Source organism: Anomaloglossus baeobatrachus, chromosome 4, assembly GCF_048569485.1.
Source record: "Anomaloglossus baeobatrachus isolate aAnoBae1 chromosome 4, aAnoBae1.hap1, whole genome shotgun sequence".
NCBI lineage: Eukaryota > Metazoa > Chordata > Amphibia > Anura > Aromobatidae > Anomaloglossus > Anomaloglossus baeobatrachus.
The window spans coordinates 390,206,886-390,223,422 of NC_134356.1; positions in this window are offsets into that span (position 1 = coordinate 390,206,886).

A 16,537-nucleotide genomic window follows, 5' to 3' on the forward strand; every position below is an offset into this window, starting at 1 on the left:
TTATTGTCATTTTTCATGATTACATGCAGATAAGTCCAATCTGACGAAGGCTCAGGCCGAAACGTCATTTGTAACTTGTTTTGGACAAAAACATATATGCTTATGAAAAAAAAATTTTCTTAATACGGACCAATAAAGAGTGATTTTGCATTACTATCCGTTGTGACTTACTGACTTAGTCTGGGAGATATAGAGTGCCGAGGTTACTCACTAATTTTATCTATTATTACCTCTGAGCACCTATATACCAGTGAGCAGAGCTTCCTCTACAGTAGTTCTCCTGATTAGGCATGCCCTTACCTCATGAGCAGGGCATTGCAGCTTTGGTAGCAACCATTACGACATGGACTCTGCTGCTGTGGACCCGGGGAGAGTGAGTGCAGATTCATTGCACCCACACTCCTCACACGAAGGGTCCGCACTCCTAGAAAATGGGGGATACGTTCCCTGAGTGTCTCCCCCCCATATTCTAGACGGTCCAGAGTCGTCATGGGACCCCTTTATTTTTTTTCTTACAATAAATTGGTGAAAGAGGAAATGTTTTGGGGACTGTTTTTTCAAATAAATTTCTTTTGTCGATTTTTTGTTTTTGTTAGTACTGACAGTTTATGATGTTGGGTATCTAATAGACGCCATGACATCACAAACTGCTGGGCTTGATCTCAGGTGACTTTACAGCTAGTATCAACCCGATTTATTACCCCGTTTGCCACTGCACCAGGGCACGGGATGAGCTGGGGTGAAGCGCCAGGATTGGCGCATCTAGTGGATGCGCCACGTCTGGGGTGCCTGCGGCCTGCTATTTTTAGGCTGTGAAGGCCCAATAACTATGGACCTTCCCACCCTGAGAATACCAGACCACAGCTGTCCGCTTTACCTTGGCTGGTGATCCAATTTGGGGGGTCCCCTACTTTTATTGTGTAATTATTAATATTTATAAAATAATTATAAAAAAGAGCCTGAGGGGACCTCCACATTGGATCCCCAACCACGGTAAAGCTGCCAGCTGTGGCTTTCAGGCTACAGCCGTCTGCTTTACCCTAGCTGCCTATCAAAAATGGGGGGACCCAACGTAATTTTTTTTTTTTAACTATTTTTTAAATAGAAAAAATTAATGGGCTTCCCTGTATTTTGATTGCCAACCAAGGTAACGGCAGGCAGATGGGGGTGGCAACCCATAGCTGTCTGCTTTATCTGCGCTGAGAATCAAAAATACCGCGGAGCGCTACGTCATTTTTTTAAAGATTTATTTTTACAGCACTGTGATGTCCAGCAATCAAAATACAGGGAAGCCCATTTTATTTTTAGTTATTTAAATAAATAATTAAAAAAAATATATGTTAGCTCCCACTGCATTTTTTGTATTGCTAGCTAAGGGTAATCCAAGCAGCTACTGGCTGCTAACCCCCACTGCTTGGTGTTACCTTCACTGGCAATGGAAAATCCAGGGAAGCATTTTTTTTTTTTTGCCAAAAAGCTACAAAAAAAGGACGTGAGCTTCGCCATATTTTTGTATGCTAGCCAGGTATAGCAGGCAGGTGCTGGAAGAGTTGGATACAGCGCCAGAAGATGGCGCTTCTATGAAAATGCCATTTTCTGAGGTGGCTGCAGACTGCAATTCGCAGCAGTGGGGCCCAGAAAGCTCAGGCCAACCGGTGGTGCGGATTCCAATCCCAGCTGCCTAGTTGTACCTGGCTGGACACAAAAATGGGGCAAAGCCTACGTCATTTGTTTTCTAATTATTTCATGAAATTCATGAAATAATAAAAAAAGGGCTTCCCTTTATTTTTGGTTCCCAGCTGGGTACAAATAGGCAACTGGGGGTTGGGGGCAGCCGTACCTGCCTGCTGTACCTGGCTAGCATACAAAAATATGGCAAAGCCACATAATTTTTTCAGGGGGCAAAAAACTTCTGCATTCAGTCCTGGATGGAGTATGCTGAGCCTTGTAGTTCTGCAGCTGCTGTCTGTCTGTATGGAGAAGAGCAGACAGCAGCTGCAGAACTACAAGGCTCAGCATACTCCATCCAGGACTGTATGCAGAATTTTTTTGCCCACCAAAAAAATGACGTGGGCTTCGCCATATTTTTGTATGCTAGCCAGGTACAGCTGGCAGCCACGGGCTGCCTCCAACCCCCAGTTGCCTATTTGTACCCGGCTGGGAACCAAAAATATAGGGAAGCCCGTTTTTTTTAATTATTTCACTTATTTCATGAAATAATTAAAAAACAAATGACGTGGGCTTCGCCCTATTTTTGTGTCCAGCCGAGTACAACTAGGCAGCTGGGGATTGGAATCCGCAGCACAGGTTAGCCCGAGGTTTGTGGGCGCCTCTGCTGCGGATTTCAGTCCGCAGCCGTCCCAGAAAATGGCGCTCTCATAGAAGCGCCATCATCTGGCGCTGTATCCAACTCTTCCAACAGCCCTGGAGCCGGGTGGCTTGTTGGGTAATCATGAGTTAATACTGGCTTTGTTTTACCAGCCAGTATTAAGCCAGAGATTCTTAATGTCAGGCACGTTTGACCCGGCCATTAAGAATCTCCAATAAAGGGTTAAAAAAAGACACCACACAGAGAAAAAATACTTTAATAGAAATAAATACACAGACACATTAGAGACTCCATCTTTATTACCCCTGTCAGCCCTCCACGATCCTGCTCTTCTGTCTTCTTTCTTTCTAGTGTAGTAGTAGTGACGATTGTAGTGAGGGGCATCACTTGGGGCTGGGGAACCTCCATCTTAACTACAATGCTCACTACAATCGGGAAGCAGCGTGCAGCCTTCACTCCGTGAGTGATCACTGCTGGCTGCTAGCGGTAACGCTGACAGACGCGTTACCATAGCAACGGTGCTCCCGGAGCCGCGGTTAGCGGTGACGTCACTGCTAACTGCGTTGCTATGGCAACGGTGATCTCCGTTAATGACCGGCTGTGTCAGCCGGTCCCTAACGGAACGGGGAGTCGACCGTGTGCTAGAGCATGTCGCCGGTACACGGCGATACACATATGTGCACCGTGTACCGGAGAGATGCACTCGCAGGTCCTACATGACGTGTCATAGTCATGTGACCAGTCTGTAGCCAATGAGATAATAGCCACGTGACTGGTCACATGGCTATTTTGACGTCACGATAGGTCCTGCTTCTCTGCTGGCAGTGCAGGTCACCGGGAGGATTCAGCGATCATCGGATGGAATAGCGGCAGGAGACAGAGTGCAGAAGGGATCGCGAGGACCGGTAAGTGTTATGGCAATGTTTATTAACTGTTTGTGTACATTTATAATGCATTTTTATGTGTTTGTGATTGCCTCCCATTATAGCCTATACGTTCGAGTTCGGTTCGTCGAACGTTCGACGAACCGAACTCGAACGGGACCCCCGTTCGGCGAACCGGCCTCGAGCCGAACCGGGACCGGTTCGCTCATCTCTAGTTGCAACATACCCTTGTCTAATTGGTGTTGGGAATAACGTACTTGAAGCAATTGAAGGTTGACCAGATTGTTGTAATACTGGATTATTGACTATTACAGTTGCCATTGTTGTTTGTGTTGAAATTGTATTTTGATTGTCTGTTGTGTTTGGGACTGTATGTTGTTGCATAATGGTACGCCAATTTTCTATGGCCTCATATACTCTCACTGGTTCCTGTTCTGCCTGACTAGCTGAAAGTAGGGTCAGCATAGCAGCACGTACACGTTCCTGCCTATCGGATGGAATTTTGGTTAAGCTAGAAGATAAAGACCGACAAAAGCGCTCGGCATCTGTTTCTGGAATTAGAGTGTTCATTATGTGAATAATGCGTGTGTCAATTATTTCCGGTAAGGATCTCATTTCCTCAGGTCTGCGGATTCTTCTTGCACGTAGAGGTTGTGGTGCAAAACGTGGAAGTACATTTGTTTGTGTTGATTGTGTAGCTGGTGTGGTTGTTTGTTGTGTTGATGAGCCTTGGGTGTTGGTTTGTGCACTCTCTGTCCCACCCTCATGTGATTCAGTTGCTGCATCTTGTTGAATCTCTGGATTTTCACTGTCTTCTCTGCCAGGTTCTTGTTCTGATGCTGAGGTGGCTGTAGCAGAGGGACCTACTGTTGGTTGATCATCTGAATCGTCTAGATTATCCTCCGTTCTATAAGAAATGAGACAACATATTAAAATCTTAACATTTATATTTGTACAATTATCTTCATGAAGTAAATGAATGTAGCATTTTTTTTTTTTCTTCTAAAAAAAAAAAAAAACTTACTGTGTTACTTCTAAGATGGGTGCTAGGAAGCTTATTTGTTCATAATAAACATATCTGCGTTTGCGGCCTTGGCTGGATGAGGATGGTATAGGGTTGTACTCCCTTCGGTACTGATCACGTGCTGAACGCCAACGCCTTTTGACCAAGTCAACTGTGTAATTTTAAAAAATATGTCACTTGCAACATTCACCATAAATCTGCACACATTAATTAAAATAATGTTTGCTAAATGTAATATACAATTTAACAAAATAATGTTGGCCAAATACTTTTGAGGAAAAAACATTTTTTTATATATTCTTCATTCAAAAGCATTTTTAGACATTCACACATAACAAAATAATATTTCTGATAAATTATCTTTGAAGTAATTGTCATATATATTTAAATTTTCCTTTTTTTTTTTAGCAATATCATTTGGCAATAAATTAATAGAAATATTATTTAATTAATGTAGGTCATGATATTGAAATGTTATTTAACTAAATTAAAAAAAAATATTAAAAATAAAAAAACATGAATTGAAATTGTGATACTAAAATTAGACTAATAAAACAGGGAATTTAAAAACACATGACAGTTTAATCAGTTAATTAATTAACTTCATGAAGAATTTAAAGTCAGATTACAAAAATAAGTATACTTTGATTTTTGTAAGTTATGAAATGTTTGGTTAACTTTTAAAAAATTTAACATGAACTCAATATATAGAGTAGTACATATACCAATTCTTCACAAAGATTTTTTAACTAAAAGACAACATAACTATAACAAAACATTCACAGTTTGTAATTATTTGAAAAATCCTAATATATATATTAAATAAATAAATATAAAAACATACAACAACTTACCATATTTAGCACGCTTTGCAGGCGAACATCTAGCCCATGCATTATTGGGGTACACTTCCTCAGCTACTTGATTCCAATGGCAGTCAACTGTCAGTCTGTCATGGTAACCATCAACACGTGTATCCCATAATGGTGGGTGAGTCTCGACAGCTGTTATCAGTTTCTCCGTGTCCACCCGTGGTGCCATGATTATATTTCGAAGCCGAAATTTTGCTCAAAATATATCTTACAATACACAGAACTACAACTGCTTGCTTGCTCACTCCTTCTGCAAATGCATAGTTAGTTTTGTGCAAAAAAAATATGTTAGCTACGCCACCTGAAAGTATTTGAGATTGTAACAACCTTTCTAATTAAAACACGGACACGGACCACACGGATAGCATACGGAGGCCATCCGTATCACGTACGTGTAAACACGGACCCATAGGATTTAATGGATCCGTGAGGACGTTATGCCGGTGGAAAACGGACATGTCAGCGCTTTTTCGGCACGCTCAAACGTACGCACGGAACGGACACACGCTCCGTGCGCAAACACTGACGTGAGGCTTTTTATATTAAAAATACTGTGTCAACATCAACACGTGTCTCCGGTACGTGTAAAAAATGCCAAAAACGTACCGGAGACACGGATGTGTGGCGCAGGCCTAAAACTCACTGCAACTAAGAACTTACTTTGATGGGATAGCTGAAAAGAGGTATTTCTAAGGGGCAGTTTCTATGAATCAGAAGAAACTGCTACTCTGTTATTGATTTTAATCATAAGGCAGCGGCTCTCTGACAAAGGTTTCTGGATAGAGGCTATTCTCATTCTGTTCTTGATAAGAATTGGCCAGCAACAGACAAACTATATTAACACCTAAACAGTAAGCTTTTACCTCTCGGCCACTCTGCTACATTACTCCATCTCTATCTCCTCTCTCACAGGCATGTTGTAATGATAATGCATTGCTGCAGACATGCGTTGTTCATCTCCCTCATGTCAGGGCTGAAAAGTCTTCATAGGAGATTGGGATAGTGGACCTCATTAATATTATCTGTACTTGTTATTACTACTGACACGCACTGTGTATATAAATAATATTACATTTCCTACTGGGAATCCATTTTCTATTTTTACCATAGTATTGTGCCAGCGTTACTTCAATATTATTCTTATTATATAAGCTTGATAATGCCCAATTATTGCTATATGTCCCCTCATATTGGTCAGTAGTTACAGTTCTTTTATGAGTGGGTGTATCTGTGGCACCCCTGACCAGGTCAGGCACCACTGAGTACTGCACCCATGCTGGGACAGTACTTCCAGGTAATCCAAGGGCCAGAATGAGGTGTGTATGCACAGACACATAGCAACCAGTTCTCCCACACCATTAGATTGGACCCTTGGGCAGTCCCTAGAGGGGTCTGGCCTTCAATTTTTGTCAAGGGGTGTAGTGGAGGGGCTGGGAGCTAAAGTGCAGAGGTTGTCAGGAAAGGAGTGGAGCGAGCCAGTCTGGTAGTGGTGAGCGGCGGTCGCTAGGGGATACGCGCGCAGCCACTAGTTAGATATTGCACTGTGTAGTGACAGTTGTCGCGGGAGAACGGTCACGAGGAGTCAGAGTAAAGATGTGCTACTGGTGACTAGGCACGTACGGGGACAGGTCCCTAGAGCAGACTACAGTTTAACGACCTGCTAAACCTTCCGGTGAGGGAAACTACAAGTACCTCACCAACCACACAGAGTCCAAGCCTCAGCAGCAACGCAGGGACCCATAAGGAGACAGAGCTTGAAGCCATCTTACCTGGTTCACGCTGCCAGCAAACGGGCCAAACACAAAGGAGAAAAGGCAGTTTCGACTCCATAGATAGTCCCCCCATGGTACTTCAAGTCAGAGTGTTATCCGAAGTTTTTTAACTGCATGAGAGGACACACACAAGCTAGGGACCCCAACGTAGAGAAATACTTTGGCGTAGTGTTGGGGCTCTATTGCATTGATCAATTCAGTAGCTAAATTTCTCTTTATTCATATATTCATGGCAGTAATGCAGGTTCCATTTTTCACATTTCATTCTTACACATAGCTATTGAATTTTTCATGTCAGTATTCACACAGCAGTTTCTGCTATTCCATGTATTCCCCTTACATAGTCACTGGTGTGCATACCTTATCTCCCCATAGTGATGTTTTTTTAGGTTTTTGCACCCAATTCAGACATAGAATGGAGTTCCAAACGTTATTTCTTATTTGTTAGTAGTTTTTCGTTTGTGAACCCTCCCCATACACACCTATTGCCAATCCACATCGTATATATAGCCTGGGTCTCAGCTTCCCATACACGGTAAGTTTTTTAACTGCATGAGAGGACACACACAAGCTAGGGACCCCAACGTAGAGAAATACTTTGGCGTAGTGTTGGGGCTCTATTGCATTGATCAATTCAGTAGCTAAATTTCTCTTTATTCATATATTCATGGCAGTAATGCAGGTTCCATTTTTCACATTTCATTCTTACACATAGCTATTGAATTTTTCATGTCAGTATTCACACAGCAGTTTCTGCTATTCCATGTATTCCCCTTACATAGTCACTGGTGTGCATACCTTATCTCCCCATAGTGATGTTTTTTTAGGTTTTTGCACCCAGTTCAGACATAGAATGGAGTCCCAAACGTTATTTCTTATTTGTTAGTAGTTTTTCGTTTGTGAACCCTCCCCATACACACCTATTGCCAATCCACATCGTATATATAGCCTGGGTCTCAGCTTCCCATACACGGTAAGTTTTTTAACTACATGAGAGGACACACACAAGCTAGGGACCCCAACGTAGAGAAATACTTTGGCGTAGTGTTGGGGCTCTATTGCATTGATCAATTCAGTAGCTAAATTTCTCTTTATTCATATATTCATGGCAGTAATGCAGGTTCCATTTTTCACATTTCATTCTTACACATAGCTATTGAATTTTTCATGTCAGTATTCACACAGCAGTTTCTGCTATTCCATGTATTCCCCTTACATAGTCACTGGTGTACATACCTTATCTCCCCATAGTGATGTTTTTTTAGGTTTTTGCACCCAGTTCAGACATAGAATGGAGTTCCAAACGTTATTTCTTATTTGTTAGTAGTTTTTCGTTTGTGAACCCTCCCCATACACACCTATTGCCAATCCACATCGTATATATAGCCTGGGTCTCAGCTTCCCATACACGGTAAGTTTTTTAACTGCATGAGAGGACACACACAAGCTAGGGACCCCAACGTAGAGAAATACTTTGGCGTAGTGTTGGGGCTCTATTGCATTGATCAATTCAGTAGCTAAATTTCTCTTTATTCATATATTCATGGCAGTAATGCAGGTTCCATTTTTCACATTTCATTCTTACACATAGCTATTGAATTTTTCATGTCAGTATTCACACAGCAGTTTCTGCTATTCCATGAATTCCCCTTACATAGTCACTGGTGTGCATACCTTATCTCCCCATAGAGTGTTATCCGAACACAGAAGTGCTAGGAAGGCGAGCTAACTGGTTACCCTCAGATTGGCCCGAAGGATCCCCTGGTCCTACCTGGTTTATCACAGCGACGCCCGGGTCAGCTCACAGCAACATCAAAGTGAGTACAAACCAGTTAAAAAGACTTTTGGACTCAGCCTGTGTTATTCCTGGACATGCTTCTCTGCTCACCCGAGCCCCTGGGGCCTGCCTCACTCACAGGAGGCTACATCACCTGGCTGAAGACTCCCATCCGCCCCAGACGCTTGTAAAACCTGTAGTGGAGGTCATCCACATTCCTGACTGCAAACCGTGAGTGGTTTCACGACACGTAAAATAAAACTGACATTACCTGTTGTCGTATCAAAGAAGCCCTGTAGTATCCCTGAAGAGGAACAGCATCCCTGGGGCGTCACATCTTCTACATTCTCCTCCTCTTTTTCTTGATTTCTGTCATCCCATGTTTTAATATTAAATTGTTCTAATAACATTTTTGTCTATTTTACACATTATACTCCTTGGCATCCTTTTTCGTTTAATGTTTTATATGGAGTTTGTACTCAACCCAGGGGGTCACCAACTCGTGACCTTAGGGTTTATTTTCCATTATGGCATTTTTGGTGCATTTATTTATCTGCCCATATACTTATAGAGTTTTAGTCCTGGAGAGGCATGAAAAAGGATAGGGTCACATTGATGGGCAAACATGAATTGGCCTATTTGTGAGCTAAGTACCTTTATTTTTTCAAAGTTTATTTCATATAACATATATGCAATTTAAATGTCATGTATTCTATGTTTGTATATATCTTAGCAATTACAGATTGCTGCTGTATTCTTTTGCTTGTGTTTCGTGTAGCTATAGCAGCTGGCACCTGTTCACACTTGCTATGTTCTATTTGGAGATGCAGTTTTTTTGTTTATACAATGTAAGAGGCATGCAAAACTGCATTGTGTACGTAACCTGTTAAAATTCTTTTCCACCTTGCCAGATAAATGTTAGAAACATGATTTTTAGGCAATTAGAAACATTTCAGTAATGCAATTTGTGGTTAATATATTTGAATAAAATCAAATTTACTTGGAAAATTTGCTGAGGCTGGCAAATTTCAATTTCAAATGATCTCATCAACTGTAGTTTTCAGCATAAATGTCTAGTGAACACATTAGCTACAAGGGCGTTATAATGCTGAAGGGTGTTAAAGCGGCAAGTGGGAGTGGACCCACTGGACCACAGACAGGATCCAGATTTACCGTGATATGGGAGGGGCATAACTAAGTGCTCACCGGGTATATGCCAAAGCATCAGATGGAAATAATAGTCTAGGCTGTTGGTAAACACCACGTGCCACTCCCAGGGCAGTGTCCGGGACTATGGCAGCTTAGCCCCAGGGCACAGATATGCTCAGGTACAGTCTCTAGTGCCAGCGGGTTCAGGTAGGATTGCCGATGCTGACAAGTATGGAGAGCAAGGCAGATACTGACCGGTATGGGAAGGTGGACACAGGGACAAGTAACAGGCATGGATACAGATAGTGGCTAAGGGACAAACAAAATGTGACAACTAGCTAGCTAGGAAGACACTAACTAACTAACTAACTAACTACATTGCTCAGGCATCTCCCCAAAGGCTGAGAAGCACTTGTGGGAAATGTTGCACTGGCCTTTTAAGAGCAAGAAGGTGCGCGTGCACCCGAGGTGCTCTCCCATGTGACCCCAAGAGCAGGAGGCAGGAAGAGAGCACATAGAGGGCTGTGGCAAAGCGGGGGAGGGTGCAGTCTGACCATGGCTGTGAGTATGTTGGCTGCCCTGCAGAAGGGGAGAAGCAGGATAGCGCAAGGACACCAGCATTACAGCACCCTCACCTTATGCCCTCTTTTCACCAGGCCTGAAGGAAGTTTCTCCTTCAGCAAGATGTATTCTGAATTTGTAGGAATGGCCAGTGGAAGGAGTAGGCTGGATGGCTGTTGTTTGGGAGGCTTGTTCCCAGACCCAGAATGGTAGATGGAACCAGCTTAAAGGGTAGTGATTACTGAGGCTTCAGGGACCAAACATCTCTTGTGGAAATTCTGTCCTCAATGGAGCACCTTTTTGGATTTCCAGTTTAGAACAGGCTCATGAAAATAGAGGCGAGATAGGCCCAAGAGAAGTGAACAGGAAGAGTTCAGAAGCAGCAAAAAAGAGATTTTTTCTGAATGCAAAGCTCCCACCCGTAGCGCTACTGGTTCAGACACAAAGAGTATGGGTTCAGTTCAGAATTCTTCATCGACAGAAGCCACTGTAAATGGACTCTGGAGGCATTGGTTCGGAATCTGATACCGATCCACAACAGCTTGTTGAATGTAGTTCCCAGTAGAACCGAAATCAAGGTGGGCCGTTTCAGAGTACCAAATACCTCCAAACAATATGAACATGATCAAAGAGGATTTGTTCTCTCCTAGAGTGGCACCTGTTACTGACCCCGGCAAAAAAGTCCCAGACTCACAGGACTTGCATGGATGAAGTGCACCGTACCTCCACAGTAGAAACACTAACCCCTGACTTGGCAATGTTCTCAATGTCGCTAGCATATCTTGATATAGTCCACCTGCATAGGTTCAGGAGCAGGAGCAGCAACTAGAAACTGGGACACCAGCGGCCTCTGAAGGGATGGAGCCAGATGTTAAGGTCCCCTATCACGTGTCACCTCCATGAATCACTCCTGGAACCTGAGGTTAAACTGGGTAGCCAAGGAAATCAAATCATACAGCCAAGCAGGGATATTGCTCCCTGCCAGTATATCCTTAATCCTCCCAGATAAACCTTCCCAAAAGGTCAGCACCAGTGCCTAATTATTCCAGCCTAGTTCAGAGGAGAAGGGGCAGAATTGATCAGTATACTATAGTCTGGACTCCTGGACGCAACTACAAAAGAGAGAATGCAGCAGAGGTGACACAACCCATCAAAAACTTTCTGGAAGGCCTCTAGGAAGTCTAGGATGTCAGAGGTGACCGAATTTCTTCTCTCACATATGGATTGACCCAAGCGAGAGCCTCCCCACCGAGGTGCAACATTAGGAATGCCACTTTGGCCCGGTCCGAAATAAACTGGTGGGCTAAGAGATCAAAGTGCAGGATGCACTGATTGAAAAATCCATGGCATTGCTTAGGGTTGCTGTCAAAACGAGGTTGAGCAGACAGACAAGGCACTGATGCTGTTGGTGCTGCAGCTGCAAGTGGGATGGATGCAGATGAAATAGCTAGTCCCAGATGATTCAAATTAGAATTCATGGATTGCAGAAACAGAATCTGACACTGCTGTTCCCACATATGCAACATCTCCAGTTATATCACTAGAAGCGAAAGGATATCAGAGTCAGTGGAGTCCATGACCTGAGCAAACTTTAAGACTCAACGGTGTTGAGGTGGCTTGTGAGAGTGGACCCACTGGACAATGGATTGACTTGGGCTTACCCTAATGTGGAGGGGCTTAACTAAGCAACCACTGGGTATATGCCAAAGCCTCAGATGGTGATGATGGGCTTGGCTACCAGTAGATGTCAGTTGCCACTCCCAGGTCAGTGCCCAGGACTGTGGCAACTGACCCCCAGAGCAGGGACGCACTCAGGTACAGGCAGCAACAGTGTCTGATGCAGGCAGGATGGCTAATGCAGACAGGTATGGGAAGGCGGGCACAGAGACAGGTGACTGATACAGGTAGTGGGTATGGGACAAAGGGGACCTGAAAACTAGCTAGCAAGGCAAACAATAACTAACTGATCACGTTACTTAAGCTGGGTTCACACTAAACGACAGTGACAACGACGTCGCTGTTACGTCACCATTTTCGGTGACGTAACAGCGACCTTGTAAGTCGCTGTTATGATCGCTGCTTAGCTGTCAAACACAGCAGAAGCAGCGATCATAACGTCGCTGTGCTACATGTTCAGAGAGCAGGGAACCGCGCTTAGCGCTGGCTCCTTGCTCTCCTACAGTACACATCGGGTTAATTAACCCGATGTGTGCTGCAGCTACATGTCACAGTTCAGAGAGCAGGGAGCCGCGCGCACTGCTTAGCGCTGGCTCCTTGCTCTCCTTGCTACAGTATACATCGGGTTAATTACCCGATGCGTACTGCAGCCACATGTGCTCAGAGCAGGAGCCGGCGCTGGCAGCAAGGGCGGAGGCTGGTAACCAGCGTAAACATCGGGTAACCAGGGAAAGGTCTTCCCTTGGTTACCCGATGTTTACGCTGGTTACAGCTTACCGCAGCTGCCAGTGCCGGCTCCTGCTCGCTTCATTTCGTCGCTCTCTCGCTGTCACACACAGCGATGTGTGTGTCACAGCGGGAGAGTGACGACCAAAAAATGAAGCTGGACATTCAGCAACGACCGGCGACCTCACAGCAGGGGCCAGGTCGTTGCTGGATGTCACACACAGCGACAGCGACGGGACGTCGCTGCAACGTCACAGAAAATGGTGACGTAGCAGCGACGTCATTGTCGTTGTCGCTGTGTGTGACACCAGCTTTAGTCACCTCCTCTAGTAGGAGGATGCCTTAAGTACCTAGTGCCTCTCAGCCATGAGTAAAGTAAGTAAGAGGCACTTCCGGGAAATGGTCTGCTGGCCCTTTAAGAGCAAGGAAGGCGTGCACATCCAAAGCGAGCTCCTGTGTGAATTCTGTGGCATTCCCGGGCTACAGGAGCAGGATTCAGGAGAAGAGCACATGGAAGACCACGGCACGACAGGGGAGGACGCAGTCTGGCTGCACCATCGAGTATGTTGGCGTCCCTGTCGCAGGGGAGAGGCAGGATTGTGCAGGGATGCCGGCATTATAGGCCTTAATGTGTACAGGCAACTCCAGTGAGCCAGTTCATGTAAATTGTAACTACAGTATACTAGACTGTATGAAGGTGTGATGCCCCTGAACTAATCATGGTGTCACAGGGAACTGCACTTTTTTCTCTTACAGTGCAGAGCTCACCCTCCATGGTTCTGGGATCCTAACCTTTGGTATTGCTCCATCAGCATTCATATCCTAGCCACACCTCCCACCACACCCTGTTAGGCACACCAGTGGGTGGTCTAGCTGGAAAAGGGCCACCCACCTAGGGGTCAGGCAGACTGGTGGGAAAGACATAGTCAGTCGAGTACTAGTCCTCAGAGAGTGAGGAGCTGGGGGAGTTGTAGCTCCCTGGGAGACGTTGGCTAGGTCGCAGATGGTGGTCTGGGACCGGAGGAATCAGAGACCCGGTCGCAGGGTATTGGAAAAGGGTGCCCAGACTTAGTTTTGGAGAACGGTCGGCACCAGAAAATCTAGTAACCGGACTGGTACTGAGCACGGCGGGGTACTGGACCCTAGATTAGGAAGTAGCTTTATGCAACCTGATAATTAACCTGTGGAGGATAGTCTCTTTATGAACTTTCCCCAAGAGCTCAGAGATCGAAGGCACCAACACAACGAGGGGGATAGGGCTTTCCAGCTTATGCGGCCCACTGAGATCCCAAGTGTCAGCCATCGAGAGCACAGCTCCTCTAATTAATTGTAGGGAGCGGGACCCCGAAAGCTTCAGGCTGAGGGGTCACTCAGAAATGTCAAAACACAGTGCATGGAGGCAGGTCCAGAACCATCAGCAATACCAACGTGGACGGATTCCCAGAAGAGCTCCCCTGAGTGGCAGCGGCACCCATAGACTTGGTTTATGCCTGTGTGAGAGTCTGCTTAATGGTCACACCAACACCCACATGACCTGAGTGAGTACGCTGCATTCCCCTGAATCTCCCCGCCTGGCCTGCACCACGCTCCCCTACACCTCCACTATCCAGAGTCCCGGGGCCTACCTGACATGGAGTAATGAAACAGTTAAATTTAAACTTACATTACTTCCCAGAATAATTAGTGAGTATAGTCACAGCCCAGAACTCAAAGATAAGATGCTCCACAATAATTGTTTTATGAAGAATACAAATATTTACCAAACAGGCACTTCTGTCATCTTACATAAACACAACAATTACAATATTTCTGCCTTCCGATAACAGACATAAATATAAAATAAAAAGAACCAGTTTGTTACGGTTGCAGTTCAAAGACTTTGTATTGTGCAGCTTTAGCTAAGCTCAGCTTTTCCATTATTTTACTTGTTGAAAACACATCATGTAGTCATTGGTGCTAAAACTAGGGCAGCATCATGCTTCTCTTTGTCCAATTCTTAAATCTTGCATTAATGAAAGAGGAAACTAAGAATAGCCAAAAGAGAAGGATTTACAATTGAGAAGTCTGGCTGCTAACTTCAAAGCTATTTCACTGTGACTGGTTTTGTTTAGAATATTTTACAGATATGAAATACCAAAGCTTTATTCCATTTTATGCCCGGCAGCAATGGATGACCTTCAAATAAAATGTTGTGGGAAGTTAAAACATTCAGGTTCAAAGCAGAGGATAATTCACTACTCTATCGGCCATTCAAACTCGTGTTAAAGAATTGCTTCTGACTCTCCTGCTGCTCTAAATAAACTGAGGATTGCCAGTATGTCATCATGTGCAATGTGCAGAATTAAAATACAATGCCTGACATTAACTGCTCAAAACCTCTGCACCTAATTCTTCATGCAAAACCTATTTTTGTAGATAATAAAACACCTGACACCAGGCAGTATTCTAACATTTGCTCAGATGAATGCAGTCTTTTTTCTGTCTTAAAATTAGATGAAATTATTATCCTATTTATTGGGAAAGTAAACAAATCACTATCAGGGGCAGGGATGGTCTCTGCTTGCTGCATTCTCCCTTTACAATGTGCACTGACAGTGCACTCTCTTGCCAGCTTGTTACTTCTCATTACAGCTGGTGAGGTAGTGCACTGTCATGGTGCATTGATACTACTATCGCAGAGTGAGCTAGGAACTGCTACTTAGTTTACTATGAATTCACAACTGACACATGCTCAGTAGAGCTGGGAATAGCCAAGCCCCTGAAACGGACATCACTGATGACTTTTCATTTCAGGGTGAGGGTAAAGGCTACAGCAGTGACTACAGCCTCTGGCCCTTGATCTTGTATAAGTATTAGACAAGTGTACTAGAAAAGAGTATACTGTACATTATTACAATAAATAGAAATCCATTTAGGAATAAAATGAATATTAGTTTGAGACCAGCCCTTTAACTTGTTTATGTATTGTAATTAATTCCACAGCGCTTTTTCAGACATCATCATCAAGGTCCCTAATAGGGTATCTTTGGAATGTGGGAGAAAAATTAGGTACATGTTGGAAACCCATACAAATATTGTCGTTAATAGGATTATCATTAAATATCCCATCAGTTTGCTCTTTATATAAAGGTTAACTTAGTTATTTAGTTTTCCTCCTTTCAAAAGAAAACTTGTGAATAAAATATAGGGACTTACAGGGAGATGCTGGTCTTACAAACATCTGACTTACATACGACACCTACTTACGACTGCTGCTCTGTCTGTCCGGTCCTCCTCTTTCCACCATCTCAAGCTGCATCTCAGGCCTCTTCACTATAGGCAAGACTTTTGTCTGCGTCCAGGCTGGAGCTTGCTGCGCATCATAAGGTTACGTCATCATCACAAACTTAGGACACACATTAAGTTCTGGGCTATAGTCAAGAGGCCAGAGGCAGTGGCGTAACTAGAGTGTCACAAACCGAGCTGCGGCGTCTTCTCGGATGCCTCCTGGGACGATTTCCCCCTATGATCGGCCTCATTCGGTTCCTCCTCTTTCCACCATCTCAAGCTGCATCTCAGGCCTCTTCACTATAGGCAAGACTTTTGTCTGCGTCCAGGCTGGAGCTTGCTGCGCATCATAAGGTTACGTCATCATCACAAACTTAGGACACACATTAAGTTCTGGGCTATAGTCAAGAGGCCAGAGGCAGTGGCGTAACTAGAGTGTCACAAACCGAGCTGCGGCGTCTTCTCGGATGCCTCCTGGGACGATTTCCCCCTATGATCG